This window comes from Tiliqua scincoides, chromosome 11, assembly GCF_035046505.1.
Source record: "Tiliqua scincoides isolate rTilSci1 chromosome 11, rTilSci1.hap2, whole genome shotgun sequence".
Classification (NCBI taxonomy): Eukaryota; Metazoa; Chordata; class Lepidosauria; order Squamata; family Scincidae; genus Tiliqua; species Tiliqua scincoides.
In genome coordinates, this window is record NC_089831.1 from 21,708,186 (window position 1) to 21,721,361 (window position 13,176).

Genomic DNA, 13,176 nt, shown 5'->3' on the forward strand with positions numbered 1-13,176 from the left:
TGGGAAAGGTAGGGTGATGGGATGTGATAGACGGTTTGGCACAATGAGAGGATGCGGGGACAAAGGAGCGAATAAGCAGCCCATCCTGGGGCATTCCGTGTATAAATGCTTTTATGCGAATGCCCGAAGTCTACGAGCAAAGGTGGGAGAACTGGAATGTCTGGTGACAAGGGAAAATATTGACATAGTGGGCATAACGGAAACCTGGTGGAATGCGGAGAATCAGTGGGATACCGCAATCCCGGGCTATAAACTCTACAGGAGGGACAGGCAGGGGCGTGTTGGAGGTGGGGTGGCCCTTTATGTTAAGGAAGGGATAGAATCCAGCAAAGTAGAGATTGAAGGTGGGTCCGACTCCACCGTAGAATCTCTGTGGGTTAAATTACCAGGCTTGTGCAGCAATGTAATACTGGGGGCGTGCTATCGTCCTCCAGACCAGAAATCGGATGGGGACCTTGAAATGAGGAAACAGATCAGGGAGGTGACAAGGAAGGACAGGGTTGTAATCATGGGGGACTTCAATTATCCTCATATTGACTGGGTCAATTTGTGTTCTGGTCACGATAAGGAAACCGGATTTCTTGACGTGCTAAATGACTGTGGCTTAGATCAGCTAGTCAAGGAGCCCACCAGAGGACAGGTGACTCTGGATTTAATTTTGTGCGGTACGCAGGACCTGGTTAGAGATGTAAACGTTACTGAGCCATTGGGGAACAGTGATCATGCTGCGATCCGTTTTGACGTGCACGTTGGGGGAAGAATACCAGGCAAATCTCTAACAAAAACCCTTGACTTCCGACGGGCGGACTTCCCTCAAATGAGGAGGCTGGTTAGAAGGAGGTTGAAAGGGAGGGTAAAAAGAGTCCAATCTCTCCAGAGTGCATGGAGGCTGCTTAAAACAACAGTAATAGAGGCCCAGCAGAGGTGTATACCGCAAAGAAAGAAGGGTTCCACTAAATCCAGGAGAGTGCCCGCATGGCTAACCAGCCAAGTTAGAGAGGCTGTGAAGGGCAAGGAAGCTTCCTTCCGTAAATGGAAGTCTTGCCCTAATGAAGAGAATAAAAAGGAACATAAACTGTGGCAAAAGAAATGTAAGAAGGTGATAGGGGAGGCCAAGCGAGACTATGAGGAACGCATGGCCAGCAACATTAAGGGGAATAATAAAAGCTTCTTCAAATATGTTAGAAGCAGGAAACCCGCCAGAGAAGCGGTTGGCCCTCTGGATGGTGAGGGAGGGAAAGGGGAGATAAAAGGAGACTTAGAGATGGCAGAGAAATTAAATGAGTTCTTTGCATCTGTCTTCACGGCAGAAGACCTCGGGCAGATACCGCTGCCCGAACGGCCCCTCCTAACCGAGGAGTTAAGTCAGATAGAGGTTAAAAGAGAAGATGTTTCAGACCTCATTGATAAATTAAAGATCAATAAGTCACCGGGCCCTGATGGCATACACCCAAGGGTTATTAAGGAATTGAAGAATGAAGTTGCAGATCTCTTGACTAAGGTATGCAACTTGTCCCTCAAAACAGCCACGGTACCAGAAGATTGGAGGATAGCAAATGTCACGCCTATTTTTAAAAAGGGAAAGAGGGGGGACCCGGGAAACTATAGGCCGGTCAGCCTAACATCCATACCGGGTAAGATGGTGGAATGCCTCATCAAAGATAGGATCTCAAAACACATAGACGAACAGGCCTTGCTGAGGGAGAGTCAGCATGGCTTCTGTAAGGGTAAGTCTTGCCTCACAAACCTTATAGAATTCTTTGAAAAGGTCAACAGGCATGTGGATGCGGGAGAACCCGTGGACATTATATATCTGGACTTTCAGAAGGCGTTTGACACGGTCCCTCACCAAAGGCTACTGAAAAAACTCCACAGTCAGGGAATTAGAGGACAGGTCCTCTCGTGGATTGAGAACTGGTTGGAGGCCAGGAAGCAGAGAGTGGGTGTCAATGGGCAATTTTCACAATGGAGAGAGGTGAAAAGCGGTGTGCCCCAAGGATCTGTCCTGGGACCGGTGCTTTTCAACCTCTTCATAAATGACCTGGAGACAGGGTTGAGCAGTGAAGTGGCTAAGTTTGCAGACGACACCAAACTTTTCCGAGTGGTAAAGACCAGAAGTGATTGCGAGGAGCTCCAGAAGGATCTCTCCAGACTGGCAGAATGGGCAGCAAAATGGCAGATGCGCTTCAATGTCAGTAAGTGTAAAGTCATGCACATTGGGGCAAAAAATCAAAACTTCACATATAGGCTGATGGGTTCTGAGCTGTCTGTGACAGATCAGGAGAGAGATCTTGGGGTGGTGGTGGACAGGTCGATGAAAGTGTCGACCCAATGTGCGGCGGCAGTGAAGAAGGCCAATTCTATGCTTGGGATCATTAGGAAGGGTATTGAGAACAAAACGGCTAATATTATAATGCCGTTGTACAAATCGATGGTAAGGCCACACCTGGAGTATTGTGTCCAGTTCTGGTCGCCGCATCTCAAAAAAGACATAGTGGAAATGGAAAAGGTGCAAAAGAGAGCGACTAAGCTGATTACGGGGCTGGGGCACCTTCCTTATGAGGAAAGGCTACGGCGTTTGGGCCTCTTCAGCCTAGAAAAGAGACGCTTGAGGGGGGACATGATTGAGACATACAAAATTATGCAGGGGATGGACAGAGTGGATAGGGAGATGCTCTTTACACTCTCACATAATACCAGAACCAGGGGACATCCACTAAAATTGAGTGTTGGGCGGGTTAGGACAGACAAAAGAAAATATTTCTTTACTCAGCGCGTGGTCGGTCTGTGGAACTCCTTGCCACAGGATGTGGTGCTGGCGTCTAGCCTAGACGCCTTTAAAAGGGGATTGGACAAGTTTCTGGAGGAAAAATCCATTATGGGGTACAAGCCATGATGTGTATGCGCAACCTCCTGATTTTAGGAACGGGTTAAGTCAGAATGCCAGATGCAAGGGAGCGCACCAGGATGAGGTCTCTTGTTATCAGGTGTGCTCCCTGGGCATTTGGTGGGCCGCTGTGAGATACAGGAAGCTGGACTAGATGGGCCTATGGCCTGATCCAGTGGGGCTGTTCTTATGTTCTTATGTTCTTATGTAAAATGTATTGAGTTTGTTTCCTCCCTTTTCTATTTTGAGGGACTCATGATGAATTGCATCAGAGTTTGAGGCTTTGTAAGGCTATATGCTTTACATTGTATATTGGTATGCTGTATTGTATATATTTTATATTCATCAATATAAATACATGTTGTATATTGATATATTTTAACAATGTTGTTTGCTGCCTTCAGTGCCATTTGGAGAAAGGCAGGATAGCATTTCTTTAATGAAACTTTTAATTTTTTTTTTTTTACTGAATAAAGCATAATGCAAACAGCTGTGTAAAAGTCAACAGCATTCCGAAGGATTAAACAGCAGTGATGGAAATGAACTTGCCAGCCAGCTCCAAAAAGTTTTGAAATAAAATGTGTGGCTTAGGCTGCAATCCTGACCATACTTTCCTGAGAGTAAGACCCATTGAACAAAATAGGACTTACTTCTGAGTAGACCTGGTTAGGCTTGCACCCTTAGAAGATGAGTTTCTGAGATGCTCTCTGAAAGCAAGCTATCTGATTTAGAAGGGCAGTTCTTAAATTCTTCAGGCAGAGACATCCACAGTAATTCTGACCAGGTTGCTACTGTGTGCTCTTTGCAAAGAGCCTTTGAAGGGTTTTGTGCTTTAACTACTCTATTTAGAGCTGGGGTCTCCAAATGTTTAGTTGCCAGGGTCACATCAGTCAATCTTGCTCTTATGGTGGGCTGGAGTGAGTCAAGCGTAGAAAACATTACAGTATTTGCATTCTGTATATAACCCTAAGAATGTTAGCAATAGGAGAAAGGCACAGTATGTGTAGCTGTGGGGCTATTTGCTGTCAGCTGGGAGAACAGCCCTGACCATCAGTTGCTTCATAGAAGGAAGACTGTATTTAGTGATAGAGGGTGTGGAGGGTATACATAATCATGCTTCTGGGTTCAGCAGGTCTGTCAAATGTGGTCAGTCAATTGTGACACACAGGCCATAGTTTGGGGACCCTTGATTTAGGAAAACAAACTGTTCTTGTGGTTTGCATTCCTTCCTTTGGGGTCAACCTTAACATGACTGCTGTGTGCAAAAGAGGACAAATCCTTACGCTCTGAGGGCCCAATCATATTCAGTTTTACATTGTTGGTGCAGCCGTACCAATGGGGGCACGCACTGTATCCTGTGCTGGGGACACAGTCTCACAGGCCTCCTCAAGGTATGGGAACATTTGTTCCCTTACCTCAGGGCTGCATTGCAGTTGCACCGGTGCTGGAAAGTTGGATAGGCTTGGGCCCTGAATCTTCAGGTCTAATTTTTGATGCTCTGGGTAGGAAACCCTGTGCCTTGCATAACTGTAAACAGTATTCACTAGTCCAGTTAAAGGAATCTCATTAGTATTTTCCTTCACCGTGTATAACTAAAAAAAATAAATTCTCTTGCCAGCATTTTTGTATCAGGATGAATAAGGAACTGAGTTATAGCACACATTGAAAACTTTTCTGGCATTACAATAGGTCAGCATTTACTGGAATAAGTGTAGAGGCAGGAGAAAGAGTGAAGTAAATTATGATGCCAGAACTCCCCCTCCCCTGCTAGGGAAGGAGGGGTGTAAAATACTTGTAGGCTGGTATCTGGATTTCCAGAGTGGCTTTGATTTTGCTTCAGTGGACAAAGTCTGTGTGTTGTCCTGATCTGAGCCGATTGAACAGGCGCATACAGGCATAGTGGAGAAGATAAGGCATGTTTCTTTTGTGGATGGTCTAGTAGGTATGTTTGTGTGCCATGTTCCCCTTGTGTTCCTTTGCAAAAAATGTGACATCCTTGTTCATTAATGTTTCTGGGGAAAGTAATGGGCTGTTTCAATTTGAGGGGCCCTCTGCTGGGCAACAATGCATGCCACTGGAAAATAGTAAAGATGTGTTTGGCTGCACACATTTTGGGAGGCGAGCCAGCTGACAAATCTGTTGCTGTGTAGACTCTGAAACTAGGGTATGACCTCCTCAGTTGAACTTTTGCCATGAATAGAATTATTCATCCCCTGGGCTCTGCATGGTCAGCAGATATGCTAGAGTGCTGTTCTTAAGGCTCGTATATAGAGTAAATTTTGTTGTTTTTTTTACCATCATGGTCAAAGCATCCAGTAGAACTGAGTTAGATGTTCCTTGTGTCAAGTTCATGGAACCTTATTGTTGGAAGGGACGTACAAGATTATCAAATCCAACCCCTTGCCATTTGTTAGGTATTGGGCTTCTTACCCCTGGTGAACCAGTTTTATGAAGTCACCACATGGGATTAGCTACCTACTGCTGCAAACCCCCCACCCCAAAAAAACTATGATTAGCTATGTACCATCTTCTGTGCTTACCAAGATCTAAAGTGTACAGAGCTTTCATAATTGCGTGCATCAGGAAGTCCTTTGGCTATAATTTCCCCACCAGATATGTCTTAATATTGTATTGTATTGGCAACCTTCAGTCTCGAAAGACTATGGTATCGCGCTCTGAAAGGTGGTTCTGGCACAGCGTCTAGTGTGACTGAAAAGGCCAATCCGGGAGTGACAATCCCTTCCACACCGGGAGCAAGTGCAGTCTGTCCCCGGTCTGTCTCCCTGGCTATGTGCCTTCCTTCTTTGCCTCTTAGCCTCAGACTGTTGGCAAAGTGTCTCTTCAAACTGGGAAAGGCCATGCTGCACAGCCTGCCTCCAAGCGGGCCGCTCAGAGGCCAGGGTTTCCCACTTGTTGAGGTCCATCCCTAAGGCCTTCAGATCCCTCTTGCAGATGTCCTTGTATCGCAGCTGTGGTCTACCTGTAGGGCGCTTTCCTTGCACGAGTTCTCCATAGAGGAGAACCGGATCCGGCCATCATCCATTCTTAATATGGATGTCCAGTCTTAATATGTGCATTGGTAATTTGCCCAGGCCCTCAGCATCTTTTCTCTGGCCCTTTTTCCAGCAGTGCAGAGGTTTACAGTAGAAACAGTAAACAGACTGTCTTTAAGGCACACACAAAGGAGATCCTGTGTGGTAGGTGGTAGCTTGCTGAAAGGCTCCTTTTGAGCATTGGTTCATTCGTGTGTGATTATAAGGCCTGACACATATTCATCTTCAGCTTATGCTAGACTGAATTGGAAAACAACAACCTGTTCACAATTGTTTGGAATGGTAGAGGAGGGAATGGAAAGTCCAGGGCTACAAACAGTGAGCAATAAAATAAGTGGAGCAGGTTGGACTGGTTTGGCTGTGGCCAGAATGACATAGTGCATATAGGTATTAAAGGTTTCGTTTTATGAGTTTGAAACATTAACTCCTAGTTGTCTGACACTCACTGTATCCTATTGGTCATTGTTCTTGAATCCTTTTTGGAAAACTGCATCACAGAGTTGATCTTGGATTGCAGCCTCTGCTCCACTCTGCTGCAAATGAGATCCTAGAAGGCCTTAATGAGGTCCTTTTCTCCCCCACCTAGTCACATGAGTGCTTAAGAACATAAGAACAGCCCCACTGGATCAGGCCATAGGCCCATCTAGTCCAGCTTCCTGTATCTCACAGCGGCCCACCAAATGCCCCAGGGAGCACACCAGATAACAAGAGACCTCATCCTGGTGCCCTCCCTTGCATCTGGCCTTCTGACATAGCCCATTTCTAAAATCAGGAGGTTGCGCATACACATCATGGCTTGTAACCCGTAATGGATTTTTCCTCCAGAAACTTGTCCAATCCCCTTTTGAAGGTGTCCAGGCCAGATGCCGTCACCACATCCTGTGGCAAGGAGTTCCACAGACCAACCACACGCTGAGTAAAGAAATATTTTCTCTTGTCTGTTCTAACTCTCCCAACACTCAGTTGTAGTGCTGCTGCAATTGAAATGTGCATGTAGTTTTCCTTGGGGCACGGGGCATTGCATTGACATGGCACGCCTGCTGCAGTATCTTGTGGCAATTCCTAGCCTGACTTCATGTGCAAATCCCTGGATTTCCCCATTTCCGACCAGTGGACTTTCCTTTACTCCACAGCCTCTCCTATGGTGGATTTGCATCCCAAAGAGTCATGCATGTGCTGCTTCTGTTTATTGTTTCTCCTTCCTCCTCCTCACCTGACCTGTCAGCAGAGGACTTGGCTTTGAGCCGACTGTTGGATTGTGACATCCCTCTGGTCCCAAGAGCAGGAGAGTCAAGGAGCTCAGGTGACTCCAAGCAGCCCTTGGTCAATCTTAGGTAACCCTTGGAGGTTATGGCAAGCAGGGTTGTGCAGCCCACTTAGTACACGAGCCCTAGTCTGTCAGCTAGCACATTGGATGTGCCTGTCATAGTCACCAGCCTGCCAAATTAGGTGTGAATGTAAGGACTAAAATTCTGGACTAATATGAGTATTTAAGGTAGGGAAATCATTAAGCATGTCATGGTGGTGTTTTGTTTTATTTCAGCTTCCCTTTTAACTTCTGTGCCCTCATATGCCAATTCTTGCCCCGCCCCTCCAATTACAATACAATCAACAAACAGCAGCAGCACATGCATGGCTCTTACTCAGAAGCTCAGACTCAGTTCACTTAGGAGTGAGCTGGTTGCCTGTAATTCAGACTGCCCATTTTCCACTGCCCTCTAGTTTTCAGGGGATGCACACCCCACGTTGGGGGTCTCTCTGCCATACTGGGAGTGAGGCTTTTTCCAAGGCAGTCTCCTTCCATCTAGATTTCCCTGGTCTTGGATGGTGGCAGCCACAATTGTTCTTGTTTAAACACCAGTGAGTCAGGGTGCAAGGTGATACCAGCAAGATGCTGAACCTTGCCCCTTCGGGGCGCAATCCTAACCCCTTACGTCAGTGCTTTCCAGCACTGACATAAGTGCAATGCAGCTCCGAGGTAAGGGAACAAACATTCCCTGACTTTGAGGAGGCCTCCCTGAGTGACACCCAACTGCAGGATGCAGCACATGCCCCATTTGCACCACTATGCCAGTGCTGGAAAGTACTGACATAAGGGGTTAGGATTGCGCCCTCTGTCTTCTGCCACATTTCAGCGGTAGGTCATGGCATCTCCCTAGATACCTCATTATTCGAAGGTGACACCTCTTAAAATGGGGGCAAAAATCCTGCTTGATAATTTGGACTTTGGGAAATTGCAATGTCATTGATTGCACTGCTAGTCTCTTTAGTTCCTCTTGCACCATAAGCCACAGAAACTGGTGTGTCCTAGCCATGCCAACCTGTGCAATTGCTTCCTGGTCACACCCTGGCATTGATCTGTTTCCACTGGGCTGCGCAGTACAACCCTGGTGTGGGAGGTGGAGAGGGAGGAGATGGGTTAAATAGATGAGTGCAAATAGGTGGACTAATTAGTGTATTTCTGAGAACTGCATTTCTCTGTGATCTAGGAATCTTTGAAATCACCTGTCAGTGCTTAAAGATCACTGTTGGAGTTGCCCTTGCAGGGCAATCGCAAATTCCTTGCATTTGGGATTGCTTTATTCTGAATTGGGAGAATTCCATCTGGAGAAATGGAGAGTTCTATGAGTTTCTCTCATAGCATAGTTGTTGTTGGCAACCTTCAGTCTCGAAAGACTATGGTATCGCACTCTGAATGGTGGTTCTGGAACAGCGTCTAGTGTGGCTGAAAAGGCCAATTCGGGAGTGACAATCCCTTCCACACCGGGAGCAAGTGCAGTCTGTCCCTGGTCTGTCTCCCTGGCTATGGGCCTTCCCACTATGACATATGCTGTGTCATAGCATAACACTTGTAAAAACCTCATTTGGAAAAAAAAAAATAGGGTTTATGATCAGCCTGCCTATGTAAACTGCCTTGAGTCTATGAGAAAGGTGATATATAAATACTGTAATAAATAAATAAAAATTAGATATGATTAATTGTGACCCTGACTGTAAAGGCTGGATATTAGTTTCTCCCTAAATTTATTTTCTTAGTGAAGAGTGCAACTCAGTTTTCCATGTCATATGCGGTTTTCAAAGTCGGATACTCTCTCTGTGCATTCCTCTGCACTATTTGCACTGATGGTGCTTAATCTAGCATTCTGTAATCTTAAATAGAATCAAAACAAACAGTTCAACCAGCAGCCCTCAAATATCTCACTATTTCATGGTTTAATCTTTTAGGAAAAGAGGTGGAAAAACTCCTTTGCTTGATATTTTGGAGCAGGGGTGTCCAAAGTTTTTGGCAGGAGGGCCACATCATCTCTCTGACACCGTGTTGGGGGCCGAATTAATTTACATTTCAAATTTGAATAAATTTACATAAATGAATATATTAAAGATGAACTTATATGAATGAATGAAGGTCTTGCAGTAGTTCAAGGCCTATAAAAGGCCTTGCACAAAGCAAGGCTGGCCTTTCCTTTCCTGCTGCTACTGCATCACAGACGTGAAACAAGCAATGGAGGGAGCCCTCATCCCACAGCTCACTCGAGAGGCCAAACAGTTGCCCTCATGCTGAGAGCAGTTGCATCAGGCCAGTGTGGGCTCCAACAAATCTCTGGAGGGCCAGAGGCTCATTGGAGGCTAGGGGCTCCCTGAGGGCCACATAGAGAGGCCTTGAGGGCCGCAAGTGGCCCCTGGGCCGGGGTTTGGGCACCCCTATTTTGAAGTTAGGGAAATAACTGCCCATCTCTTTTATTCTTCTTGCATAAGTTACAGAAACGGGTGTATCTTAACCACGCCAGCCTGTGTAGTTGCCTCCTGGTCACTCCCTTGCATTGATCCATTTCTCTTTGCCTGCACGGTATAACCCTGGCATGGCAAGTGGGAAAGGAGGAGACAAGACACATTGATTTAATTAATAGATGCAAATATCTGGAAATCTAATTGGGATTAGATTCCTGGAATGTGTTTCTGAAAAGTAGCTGCATTTGTTCTCGATCTGCAGTGCAACTCTTGAGATCAATTTTGAAGCTGTTGCTCCAGCTGTTGCACCTCAGACTTCTGGAGTCAGGAAGATGTCGCCCAGGGTCTAGGCCCTCTCTGTGTTGGCATCCTATTTCAGAATACACTCCCAGTGGGATGCACAAAGACTTTTCTTAACTCTTCTAACAACTCGGCAATGAATTGCTCACAGATGTTTGGAGCAACCCAGTGCATAAGCTTAGATTGGCAGAAAACACACACACACACACACACACACACACACACACACACACACACACAAAATTTATCTGTCAAGAATTAAAAGATGAGCAATTGCAGAGGAATACTAGTGGGGGATGTCAACCTGCCTTGGTGATTGAACATGCTCTCCATGAAATTGTTTTTCCTTTCTGGATTCTGCATTAATTAAGGGTCCTATATGTGAATGTGCTTTGTGTTATGTGATATCAGTCAACCACCATTAATCAGCAGTGATGTCCCATCTATGGTACAAAACTCTGCGCATCTCCTTGTTTCCCGTAATGCTTGCTTGAAATCATAATGAGTAAAGGAAAAGGAAGAATTCATTTTACAGGTTATTTCAGGTTATTTCTCCCATGTACAAATTATGTATATGAGGACAAGTGCTGAGTAATCCAAGGAGACAGCATCTCTAGTTAATCACATTTGATTGCTTTCCTTTGCCTCTTCCATATGCCATACTTATGCAGCTTACAGCACAATCCCATGCGTGTCTACTCAGGAGTAAATCCTATTGTATTAAATGGTACTTACTGCCAGGTAAGTGTGCACAAGATTGCAGCTTCACAGAACAATCCTATGCTTGTCTTCTCGGCAGTAAGCCTCATGGTGTTCAATGGGGCTTACTCCCAGGAAAGTGTGCATAGGATGGCAGCTTCGGGCTGGTAGCTCACTTTTCTGCAGTGTTGTTGAGCGTGAAGAAGAGAAAATATGCAACCTGGTGGGAAGCAGTTCATGAAAAGTTTACAGTTTAATCAGACTTGTAGGGGTGGAGGGGCTTCAACACTTAGCCTCTCCTCCGGTTCGTATCCTGATTGCTCCCCATCCCCCACTAATTAAAGCTTTAGAAAAAAAGCTTCAGTTGGTTTTCAGAGACAAAAATATCCCAAATAAATATAAAGGTAGGACAGAATGCTCATATGCATGTTTACAGGTAAGTCCCATTGTGTTTGGTTGGATTTACCCTCAAATAAATTTGCATAGGATTGTAGTCTTAGTAGGACATGACCTACATGCTGTCTCTCAGGTGACTCTTCAGAAAGATGATGGCCTGGATATTAACAGTTGCCCTTAGGCAAATTTCTCAGTTTGCCTCTTGCTGAGTCTGATGCTGCTTCTCATCTCGGGTCCTTTGGGGGGGGGGGGGAAACCTTCCAAGGTAGTGCCTGACTCCTTCAGTTGATGATGACACTGCTTCTGCAGTAGAAGTTCTGAAGCTCTACTCTCTTGGCTATATGCCTCTCCTTATCTGTCCTGGTTCAGGTGCTGGGCTGCTTCTCATTATCTGTTGTGATTTTTGTTCTGTTTCGTGAAATGATATAAATATATATAGTTTGCAAAATGAATAAAAATCATGTTTAAAACCAAAACAATTAAAAAAAGAAAAGAACAGATACGCTTGAGTAATTTTCTGCAGATTGCAAGGGCTGATGGCTTTAAGAGTTTGAGGGCATTTACCAAATGGCAGCTTCTTCCTGGGCTGATTTGATGCGGTGTTCGGGAAAGCATACAGTATTTGAAAATGAAGTTCTGAGTGGCATGGGAGTTGGCATCCTTCAGTCTCGGAAGACTATGGTATTGCGCTCTGAATGGTGGTTCTGGAACAGAGTGTCCTCTCCAGAGCGCAAAGCCTAGGTAAAGTAGATATGGAGGATAGACTGTTAACCATGCAGCAAATCCCCCCTCTCCACATCGCTGAAATGGTCCAATGGAAAGGCAGAGGCCAATACGGTTGGTTCCAGCAGCGTCGCAGGAGTTGCCAGAACGTGACTATGTTCAGCCATGAACTGCCTCAGGGACTCCAGCTCCGGATTTTGCCTCGAGGTTGACTCCTGAAGCCTTTTCCATAACTGGATGTAGCCACAAGGCAGTGGAGGTTTGGGGTCAGAGTTTTCCTTCTCTCAGATGAGCTGCCTTCCCAGGCTGACGAGTCCCATCTACCCGGTGGCTGTTTAGTCGCCTCTTACGACAAGTACAGCCAAACTGAGGGCCTATTCGTAGTCCATTTCTCGGGCTGTGGACCCATATCCTATTTGCTTGATCTCAACTTGAACTAACAGGAATCAGTGAGTGGCTTTTCATAGTCCCCACATGGATTTTGGGTATCAAGTGCACCAAGTTAGCAGGCAACCCAAAAGCACTTTCACCTAGACTTGCGTTTAGTGTCTGTTCAGAGTTGTTTGTTTGAATTGCCTGCTCTGGATACATTGCTAATTGTCCAGGCAGGCCTCACGTGGTGCACTTTAAATACATACCCCTTAACCTTCTGCACACTTTTTGTGAGCCCCTCAAAATTTGCATGAAGGCCCTCTCTACTCCCCCCTCCTTTGAGTGTCAACAGGATTTCTTCCTGTTGTCCATCTTATTTCAGATGTCATCTCTTTCCTACAGTTGGAATCAAAGCTAGTCATTGATGTCTGCTCGTAGAGTTTGTGTGTCTTACAGACCATGGAAATTTCAGTGTCCAATCTGAACCATGCCAGCCTCATTGTATAGGGGACGTCTCAATGGCTTGGCTAGGCTTAACTCGGCAATGGAATGGAAGTATCTGGACTGAGCAACAAGAGACATCTTTTTCTGTGTGAGAAACCATAATCTCTTTAACCTCTGCTTTGCATCCCCTTCACCTTGCTCTCCCCTCTCCCATTTGATCGGAGATGAACATAAACAGCAAGTGCTTTCTGTAAAAACAGTTATTTTATTATCAAATTGTGTTTTATACAGTGCAGCCCTTAGTAACACATGGACAACTAGGTCACGACTGGATTGCCACAGAAGATACCATGAATCGCAAAGAACAACAAAAATACAACTTCAGGAAGCCTAGTGCAAGTCTTAAACTGTTATTATTACAAATGTGTGGTTTCTTTTAATTATATATACACAAGAGGGCTTTCTTCACTTTGCACTGTCCATGCTTTAAACAGTCAGGGGTTTGGTATAAAAAAACAACATTCAAGTTAGTAACCCAAAGGTAAACTATTACAGTACAGTTGAGATTTCTCT